This window comes from Squalius cephalus (genome assembly GCF_949319135.1).
Source record: "Squalius cephalus genome assembly, chromosome: 11".
Classification (NCBI taxonomy): domain Eukaryota; kingdom Metazoa; phylum Chordata; class Actinopteri; order Cypriniformes; family Leuciscidae; genus Squalius; species Squalius cephalus.
In genome coordinates, this window is record NC_137132.1 from 32,091,388 (window position 1) to 32,102,129 (window position 10,742).

Consider the following 10,742-nt stretch of genomic DNA (forward strand, 5'->3'; position numbering starts at 1 on the left):
ATCCTAGAGACAAAGATGAATTAATGATATTAAGAAGAGGATCTATGACCTCTGGAAGTATTTCTTTCAGTAGCTTAGTCGGTATAGGGTCTAACATACATGTTGTAGATTTAGATGATTTAACGAGTTTAGTAAATTCTTCCTCTTCTATAGCAACGAACAAATCAAATTTTTCCCCCGGGAGACTACAATGCACTGCCTGATGCGATACTGTAGTAGACGGTTGCATAGTTATCATTTTCTCCCTGATATTATCAATCTTATAAGTGAAGAACAGAGAACTTCCAGACTAGCTGCAGTAGAGGCACTCTTGACCTCAGATGCGCCTCGGCAGGGAAAAGTGATGGCTAAGCGGAAAAGGGTGGAAGCAGTGAAGTGTCTCCACCAGTAAGAGACATAGAGAGGATTCTTTAGCCAATAAAGTGGAGGTTTTGACCTCAGAGTTTGCCCAGATTAAGTCTTTAATATTGAATCTGCAACCAAGGGACGCACCATCACAGATGTTGGGAAATCCTAGAACGGAATTACCCATTCCTGAGGAGGATATGCTGTCAATGGCAGCCTCTCAAAACCAGTTTTGTGAGGAGGGTAATGAAGAATTCTTATCGGGAGTCCACTCTCCGTTCTCTCATGATGACTCTCAGAACACGGCACGGGGTTCAGTGGAAGGAGTAGAATCTGATCAGGATGTAGTGAGACAAGCCATCCAGATTGCGTTGGCACGATTAAGCCTGGACACTGCCCCTATAGTGGCAGCTCCCTCCAGTGCCATGTCAGAGGGACAGCAAAATCATCTGCTCTTAGCATTCCCCCATCCAAAGATTATATTGAGGAGCTACAGAGGTGCTGGGCTAATCCCAAGTTACTTACTCATCATACCACAGCAAGCAGGGCCCTGGCAGCTATGCACGAACCGGACTCTTATGGCCTGGGTCAGATGCCTAAAGTGGATCCATTTATCGCCTCTTTCATCATATCACCCGAAGAGGCTTGGAGACCGAATGCTCGCTGCCCGCGACCTCAGTGCAGAATCACAGACAATCTTCTTAGTCAAGCATACAATACTGCAGCACGCATGGGTCTGCAGCGGCACAGCAAACTCTGGAAAAGAGCATTCAGACAAATAAGACCAGACAGCAGCTGGCAGATTTAAGAGGGACTCCACCATCACAATTTAGACAAGGGTATGGGGGACGGTATCCTTCTCACTCTCAACCTTTAGTTCGCTCAGGTGCTGTTCAGAGGAGCCAGCCAAGGCAGCTAGATCAGCTTGTGCAGTATCCTAGAGCACGAGGACAACAATTAATTCGGGCTCCCACCCCCAGAGATAATAAAGCCCAGGCTCGCAGAGCATGAAGTCCTGGGGCCAACCGCCGGATGTTTTTCACACCAGCAGCTCAATTTCTGGAAAGAAAACACCTCAGACCCTTGGATAATAGCAACGCTATCTCAAGGGTACAAGCTGCAATTCCGATGGTGGGCCCCTGCTTTCAATTGGGTCAAGATGACTACTGTTAAAGACCCCAACAGCTCACTTGCATTGGCTAAACAAATAGCCGAACTCCTAGAAAAGGACGCCATAGAACCAGTAAAGTGGTCAGCACGGCTAAATGGGTTTAATTCAGTGTACTATATAATTCCGAAAAAAGATGGCGGCGTACGGCCCATTCTCGACCTTCGTGGCCTCAATCAGTCCCTCAAGGTTTTACCATTCCACATGCTACGCACAATGGAGGTCCTTCAGGCAGTCAGACCACTACAGTGGTTCACCACAATAGATCTGAAGGATGCTTATTTTCATATCCCAATTGCACCACAACACAGACCGTTCTCCACTTCGCATTTCAAGGTCAGGTCTATCAGTTCCGGGTCCTACCATTTGGCCTGTCTCTGCCCCACGGGTGTTCACCAGGTGCATAGCTACAGCATTGTCCCCAATACAAGCCAGGGGGGTGCAGGGGCTTCCTTATCTGGACGACTGGCTCCTCTGTGCTCCATCTCAAAAGCAGGCAACAGAACAGACCAATCTGCTGATTTCCCATGTCACTCAGTTGGGTCTCAGGGTGAACTTCAGCAAGAGTCAGTTGGTCCCATGTCAGTCGGTGAAGTTCATAGGCATCACTCTAGACTCAAGATCGATAAAAGCATTCCCATCACCTCAGAGGGTGGACAGCATCTTGCTCTTTCTCCAGGGTTTCCGGAAACAGATCAAGCTTCCATTCAGAGTGGTGCTCAGATTGATGGGCATGCTAGCAGCAGCAGCTACACTGATACGACTGGGCCTTCTTTCACTGCGCCCTTATTGAAGATGGGTAAACAGTCTTCACCTGAACCCCACATGGCACAGGAGCAGACTGGTCAAAGTTACAGATCGATGCCTCCTTACCTTGAAACCATGGAAAGAGAGGTCATTCCTGATGAAAGGGGTAGCTCTGGGTGTGATTCCCTCTCGCCGAGAGGTAATACAGGCCGATGCTTCGCTAATTGGCTGGGGGGCAGTGTGGCAGCACAGGATGATCAGGGGGTCATGGAAACCCGGGCAAGCCACAAAAGACATAAATACCCTGGAGCTACAAGCAGTGCAATTAGCTCTGAAGCACTTTGCGCCGGCCCTATTGAACCACCATATTCTCATCAGAACGGACAATACATTGGTGGTATATCATATCAACCATCAAGGCAGCACGAGGTCCAGCCAGTCTCTGAGAGTAGCACAAGACCTTCTGACACGGGCCTTACCTCTGTTCACAAGCATCAGGGCGATGCATATACCGGGAGTGTTGAATGTGGTGGCAGACTCCTTGTCTCGCCACAGACCTTTGCCAGGAGAATGGAGACTCAATCCAGAAGTAGTTCAGATGGTTTGGCGTTGATTTGGCAGAGCACAGTTGGATCTCTTTGCCTCAGAGACTTCGACCCACTGCCCCCTGTGGTTCCCAATGTTATGCCGGCTTCTCAATGGGGAGCCCTGGAGCCTACCCAGGAGGCAGGATCTGCTCCTTCAGTTGCAGGGGCAGATTTGGCACCCATGCCCAGATCGGCTACAGCTCTGTGTCTGGCCACTGAGGAGCCAGAGTTACTGTTGAAGTCTTGTGATGTTAAGGTGCAAAACACAATCCTAAATTCTAGAGCACCTTCCACCAGGAATATATATGCTTGTAGGTGGAAGCTTTTCACTGACTGGTGTACACCAAGAAGGCTGGTTCCAGACCACTGCCCGGTGCCAATGGTGTTATGTTTTATGCAGTCCCTGCTAGACAATAACAGGGCTCCCTCTACCCTAAAGGTATATGTGGCTGCAATTTCTGCCCAGCATGTAAAGGTAAATGATCAATCACTAGGGTCACACATTCTAATCACCCGCTTTCTGAAAGGTGCTCAGCGATTGCACCCTGCTCCAACTGTTAGGGTGCCCTCATGGGACCTCAGTCGGGTTTTAAGAACACTAACACAACACCCCTTTGAACCAATGGAGCAGTGTGACCTGAAGTGGCTTTCAATAAAGACGGGATTCCTTTCAGCCAAAAGTGTTGGTGAGCTCCACGCATTGTCAACCAATACGTCCTGTATGCGTTGGAATGCGGATGGAACAATGGTGACATTGTGGCCTAACCCCTCATTCCTACCCAGAAGGCTCTCAACATCATTTAGGAATCAACCAATTGAGTTGGTAGCACTCAATCGTTCAGTGTCTGACACACAAGATAGCAATCCAACGGAACAATTATGTCCAGTGCGAGCCCTTCGGGGCTATCTGAGTGCCACAGAGAAACTGCGACAGTCAGACCAACTCTTTCTCTGCTACGGCGGGCCAAGAAAAGGGCAGCCTCTGTCAAAACAGAGGTTGTCACATTGGGTGGTGGAGGCCATTGTCCAGGCATATAAGGCCAACAACATGACATTGCCAGCCGGCATAAAATGCCATTCGACGAGAAGTATCTCAACATCTTGGGCAGCATTAAAAGGTGTCCCTCTAATGGACGTTTGTGCAGCGGCTAATTGGTCTTCCACTGATACCTTCTCCAGATACTACAGAGTTAATGTGGCCGCCCCTGGTGCTATGGAAGCGGCAGTCCTGTTGGGACCCTCAACTTCAGCTTAAGGTTAGGAGTAGCCTCCTCGTGACCTTGTTGTTATGAGCCATCCAGTGGGAAGCACTGCCTCTGGCGGTCAGTAAGAACGAAATAGAACGAGAGTTACGTATGTAACTACGGTTCTATGAGTTATGGATGACTGCCAGAGCACCCTGTCACTCGGAGTCTTGCGAGAAGATTCTGTTGAGACAGTTTGCAGGATGTCACGGGGTTAAATAGAGGGGATCCCCATGACGTACCTGGTCATGTGATGACTTTGTTGTTATTAGACTCGACCTGTGCATGAGCAAGAGAGATAATATTCAGTGGGAAGCACTGCCTCTGGCGGTCATCCAGAACTCATAGAACCGTAGTTACATACGTAACTCTCCTTTTCCCACTGCGTATAGCTACGCAATACGAAGTGAAAGTTCTCGAATGGGAACTGAAATTTGATGTAATGTGTGGCTACAATGGTTTCAACTCTAGATCTGAAATAAGAGCAGAGGCTTATCTCATTTACCTCAATGGACTGACATGCTATATGGATACAAACAAACATTTCATTTTTTTTTTATACACTTAACACTAATTAATGTAGGTACAAAAAAAACCCATTATATATCACATTTTAAGCGACATACTGTACAACTTCATATCACTCACATGATAACACTTTACAATAAGGTTTCAGTAGTTAACATTAGTTAAATGGTTAGTTCTCCCCAAAATGAAAATTCTGTCACCATTTACTCACCCTCATGTCCTTACAAACCCTTAGGATTTTCGTTCACAAATGAAGATCTTTTTAATGAAATCTGAGAGATTTCTGATCCGCCATTGACAGCTACGCAATTGCTACTTTGACGCTTCAAAAGGTTCATAAAGAGATCGTAAAACTAATCCATATGAACGGAGTGGTTTAGTGCACATTTTCTGAAGAGAGATGATCACTTAACATGATGAACATTAAATTTAGGCTTTTATTCACATATAAACTAGCCTGGATGCCAGCCGAACTTAGCCCCGCCCACAACATTTTTAGGTCGGGAAGTTCGGTCTGGACTCGATCCGTTGAGGAGCTATTATGCCCGAACAAAAATTGTTCGGACCAATCAAATTGTCAGGGGCGGGCTTTATACGATGATGGACAGATGAGCAACGGTAACGTAATCATCCACGTCATCAACGAGCGCTTGGGTTGAATACAAATGACTGCCAATGGAGAATTGAGATTTCACGAGTTCATGCTTACAAATAAGTCAGATAGAATAAATCCATATTTGGCGTGCTGTCTGAGGCTCGGGCTCGGGCTCGGTATTCGGCCCGAACCCAAAGTAGGCTACTCCCCCCGTATTCCTGGCTGTGGAAGGACAAACTGAGAGTGAGTGGATGGATGCTGAAAACTGTCAAGGAATGTTAGGTGAGTTGACAGAGTGAATAATATGCTTCCTCTCATGCTGATAGTGTAGACATTGTGTTTGATGACAAGTTGATTGGATTGATTATGTGAACGTGCTCCTGCCGAACTTTGTTTATGAAACATCATGTGTAGATTCCGCCATCGCGTCTGTTATAGAAGATATCGACAACGCATTAATTTTAAAAGAGGAAAAGAGAACCGCGATCAAGGCATTTGTCGATCGGAAACATGAATGAAAACTTACTCCGTTGCTCTGATTGGTTGTAGGTCTATCCAATTGAGTGCAGAGGCATTTTCTTTCCTGGTTCGGTTGAAACACGCCCTATAATCAAAGCTCAATGGACCAGTATCAGACTCACATTCTGACTAGAATCTGAGTATGACGACGTCAGGCTACATATAAACATTAATCAATTTACACGTCAGTTGTGGTAGACAGAAGCTCAAGCATGTTCGCTTGACAACTAATAAAGTATATTCTTGAGTTACGCAGCACGTTTGAGCTTCAGCAAGAACCAATGAGGTTCATTCTCGTGTTACACAGCACGTTTGAGCTTCTGCAAAAAACTATGAGGTTCATTCTTGAGTTACACAGCACGTTTGATCTTCTGCAAAAAACAATGAGGTTCATTTGTGTGTTACGCAGCACGTTTGAGCTTCTGCAAGAAACAATGAGGTTCATTCTTGTGTTACGCAGCATGTTTGAGCTTCTGCAAGAAACAATGAGGTTCATTCTTGTGTTACGCAGCACGTTTGAGCTTCTGCAAGAACCAATGAGGTTAATTCTCGTGTTACGCAGCATGTTTGAACTTCTGCAATAACCAACAAGGTTCATTCTTGTGTTATGCAACACGTTTGAGCTTCTGCAAGAACCAATGAGGTTAATTCTCATGTTACGCAGCATGTTTGAGCTTCACAAGAACCAATGAGGTTCATTCTCATGTGTTACACAGCACATTTGAGCTTCTGCAAGAAACTATGAGGTTCATTCTTGTTACGCAGCCATATCTATATGAACGGAGCGGTTTAGTGCAAATTTTCTGAAGAGAGACGATCACTTTACATGATGAACATTAAATTTAGGCTTTTTATTCACATATAAACATTAATCAATTTGCACATCAGTTGTGGTAGACAGAAGCTCAAGCATGTTCGCTTGACAACTAATAAAGTTTATTCTGACTAGATTAATGACTTGTAACGGAATTTACAAAACATACATAAAATGTTAGCATATCACTTGCTAATCATTTATGAATGTTTTGTAAATGATTAATTAATCATTAACTAACCACTTATAAATGACTTACAACTGAAAGTTATTATGAAGTGTTACCCAGAAAAAGTTTTCAACTTTGGCATTACTAAGCCTAGCACAGACATAAATAATCAGCATATGAATCTCAACAATGGTGACTCTATGAACTCTAATGAGAAGTTAAAGGGACACTCCACCCATTTGCATTAAGCTTTGCAATGTTAGAAACCCAGTCATACTATTGAATGGTCGTGCAACATTTTCTCATTTTCCCCCGAGACGAGAGATATCTGTATTTACCTCTTTACACTTCCTCCTACAATGACGCAAAAATCGTCATTTTGCGTCATTGTCAGAGGAAGTGTAAGAGGGGGGGATTTCTGTTAAGACTACAAGCACTAGTTCCCACCCTTTCAAACCCGCCCATAGGGGGTTGGAGCTAATGCGCTAACAGACCTATCACAGATCAGTGCGAGTACGTTTGATTTCACCAGCAGAAACCTGCAGAAAACATGGACGAAGAAAGCTGAGTAGTAGGGGTTACCATACACTTTTTCCCGGACATGTCCGGCCGTCGAGATCGACAAAAATGTCCGGGATTCAGCTTCAGCTTCAGATTCAGCAGAATGGCGATTTCTGCGGTCGCCATTCATTGTTAACATGCTCACCTTTTGTTTCAATCTAACTGAATTCATTCCAATTGGTGAATCTGAATGTAGTGTTTACATGAACGCTAAACAAGTGATCGGTTGATGTGCGTTTTAACATTGCTAAGAAAATACCCGCACCTCCGTGAGAGATATGAGACCGGTGCGTCTCGCAGGTCTCGCTCATCAGTAATCACAGTAATACAGGGAGCAGGACGAGGCTAGCGCCGCGGGAGAAAGACGCGAGGCCGGTGGCTTGATCGGTTGATGTGCGTTTTACCATTGCTAAGAAAATACCCGCTCCTCCGTGAGAGATACGAGACAAGTGCCTCACAGGTGTCGGTTGTCAGTAATCACGCTACCGGCCTCGCGCCGTTCTCCCGCGCCCCTCAGCCTCGTCCTGCTCGCCACAGTAAACATGATGAATGGCGACTGTAGAACACAAAAGCCGAATCCCGGACATTTTGGGCGATCTCGAAGTCACGGGCAAACTCGTCACGGAGACTCACTCGTAGCCTAGCCTTGCCTTGTTGTTTTCAACTGCGCTGTCTTACCGGTAGGCGTGGCTTGGGAGTGGCCTCGTAGGGCAGCAAAGCAAGTGCATTCTGGGAGTTGTTGTCTTTCATCCACATAAGCCAAAAATACATTTTCTGGCTTTTCTCAGTCTAGAAAGCTCCAAATTCAAAAATAATTTCACATTTCTTCTACATAAATGACCTATTTTAAATACACATTCATCTTTCCAGCGGTGGAATGTCCCTTTAACACAACTAATGATTTTGATTCAACAGTACTTGAGTACACTTGCTCAACAAGTTTTCTATACACATTTTATTAAAGGGGTTGTATAATGCCCTTTTCACAAGATGTAAAATATGTCTTTGATGTCCCCAGAGTGTGTATGTGAAGTTTTAGCTCAAAATACCCCACAGATATGTTTATATAGCATGTTAAAGTTGTCACTTTTTGAGGGTGAGCAAAAACACATTGTTTTGTGTCTGTTCCTTTAAATGCAAATGAGCTGCTGCTCCTAGCACAGGGGGCGGGGATTCAACAGCTTGTGTCATTTTACCTCACAGAGACATACACTGAAAATTTCAAAAACTTTTAGCCTTTTTTTGTTCAAACCGGAGTCAGATGATGTCAATGGAGTCAATGATGGAGAGACTCAAGAAAAAGTGACAACATGTAGAATGCAACAGGACAATTCTGAATGGTTATTGATGAATTTATGTAGCTGATGTGTAGTTATCTTCTAGTCATTGATTAGCATATTCTGTCTTGATAATCTATAAATAGTGTTCAGGGGGTGGGGGCCTTTGCTTTGAACTTTGAGCATTGAAACTTTGCAGATGTTGTTTATGCTTATACTGTATATTAACAGCAACATTACACACCAACTAAAGTTAGAAAAGTGAAATCATAATCAACCACCCCTTTAAGTTGTGCCAACTAAAAAATAATACACTACTTTACTTGGAAATTTTAAGGCAAACAGTTTCCTCACTTTTTCTAAGTAAAGTCAACTTATTACATTTTACAGTAGCTGACAGTCATTGACCGTTTTTTAAAGATTTAATTTTTTACAGTGTAGATAAGGTCAGCCGGAACCGGGAACCCTTCCCATAAATCATGGTGTACTCATTACATCATAAGAAGAAGAGCGTCTATGCTAATATTAGCCTCTCTGTTTATCCCGAGGTTTACACCATTCTGCCGGATCCAGGCCATATCCAGATCTGATGAAGGACCTGCGCCTGGACACGATGACAACGCAGTCTTGAAATGTCAACTAGTATCTCCCCTGTGAAGACATCCTTCCCTTCCCTTTACCTATGTACAGATAAAACGTTGTCAAAATGATTCCAGTTCACATACATGTGTAAAAAATTCTCTATTATATATATTTTTTAAGGCCAGACAAGTAATCTGTTGAGGTAAATTTTTAAAGAAAGACTACATGCTTGCACACATATATATCCAAACGCGCATACCTACAGACTATAGTGCACGCCGTCGCCGTTTTCACAGATTCGCGTTTTTGAAGTTTACGCAGAGATGATAACTTTTTCAATGCTTGCACCTTGGAACCTAATTCAAGGTTTGCGTTCTCGAGCCACAAGGCACTGTTGTTGTGCAAATGAGCAGGTCGGAGCGCATTAAGGGTTTTCTGCTAGAACGGTGTCGTGTTAGCGGCCCCTAAGTTAATAACTAATGACCTTTGCAACGGAAGTGAATCAATCAAAACTAACTAACGCTGGACAATAACTTTATTCTAGAGCTGCTGTTAATTCAAAACAATATCTGTTACTTCAATTTCCTATTATCACTGTAAAGCTGCTTTGAAACAATCTATATTGTTAAGGTGATGACTAAAGTCCTGCACACCTGTTGCTTTGTGCAAGAGCCACCCTCCAAAAAGATTCTTGAGATCATGAATAACAGCAAAAAGCAAAGCAAAGAGTGTAAAAGAGATAAAGGATATAGAACAGGATTAATGTTGGTTTAATTTATGGGGGATTACATTTAATGTCCAACAACACAATGTCCTAAATTATTTAATTAAACTGTACCTCTTTCTGGTCACTGTCTCCCATCCCTGCTTGGAGGAGTTCAAGTTCCTCATTTGTCAAAGTTGTTATGGTAGTTTTTTTTTGGTAGCAGGTAAAAATTAAGTGAGATCGTCTTGCTTAATTTACTCTGTTTAGAGACAGTAAATGTTCTCTTTTTGCCACGTTTGATGTTTGGCCTAAAATATCCTGGAAAAGACCTGTGGATTTATAAAGTGCAAATATGCAAACATGAATCTCACGAACATGTGTGCCATCAAAGTACAGAGTGTAAGTCGAGACCAGCAGCCTGTGTCAATTAAAATGATATAATTTGAAATCATAGCAATTAATTTTATCTGAACTATAGGTAGGTGATGATAGCAGACATGTCAACAGTGTTATAAGCAAAATTGTAAAGCTTTAGTAAAAACATTTTCTAAATTCCAATTTTCAATGTGATAAAAGTGATTCATGCTTTTTGTTACAGTATGTCCTGTTACATAAGCTAATTACTGTCTATTTTCAGTCTTCCATGATTTATTCCATTAATTAGCTTCTAGGGAAGTCAAATCAATAGGGTTGTGTGTCCTTTATGCAAAATAAGCCCATAAGCGGAGGCTCCTGTCCTGAGACATGTTAGATGTATAAAAAATGAACCTGTGCTGGTAACCCACAGTCATTCTAGCACAATAAATGAGGAAGCATTGGTGGTCGTTTCAAGGTGTATTAGAGAAGGTACACAAATTGTGCAATGTCTTTTTAGGATACTGATTGCATTTTTGTCTGATA

General features: G+C 43.4%; 1 protein-coding gene across 1 annotated transcript in view; it reads right to left on the bottom strand.

Moving 5' to 3' along the window:
- The window catches only part of LOC307167238 (olfactory receptor 52K1-like), a gene marked incomplete at both ends in the record, with an annotated part of 91,032 nt that overhangs the window by 63,082 nt on the left and 17,208 nt on the right, over positions 1-10,742 (bottom strand). The gene's annotated exons all lie outside the window — the stretch shown is intronic.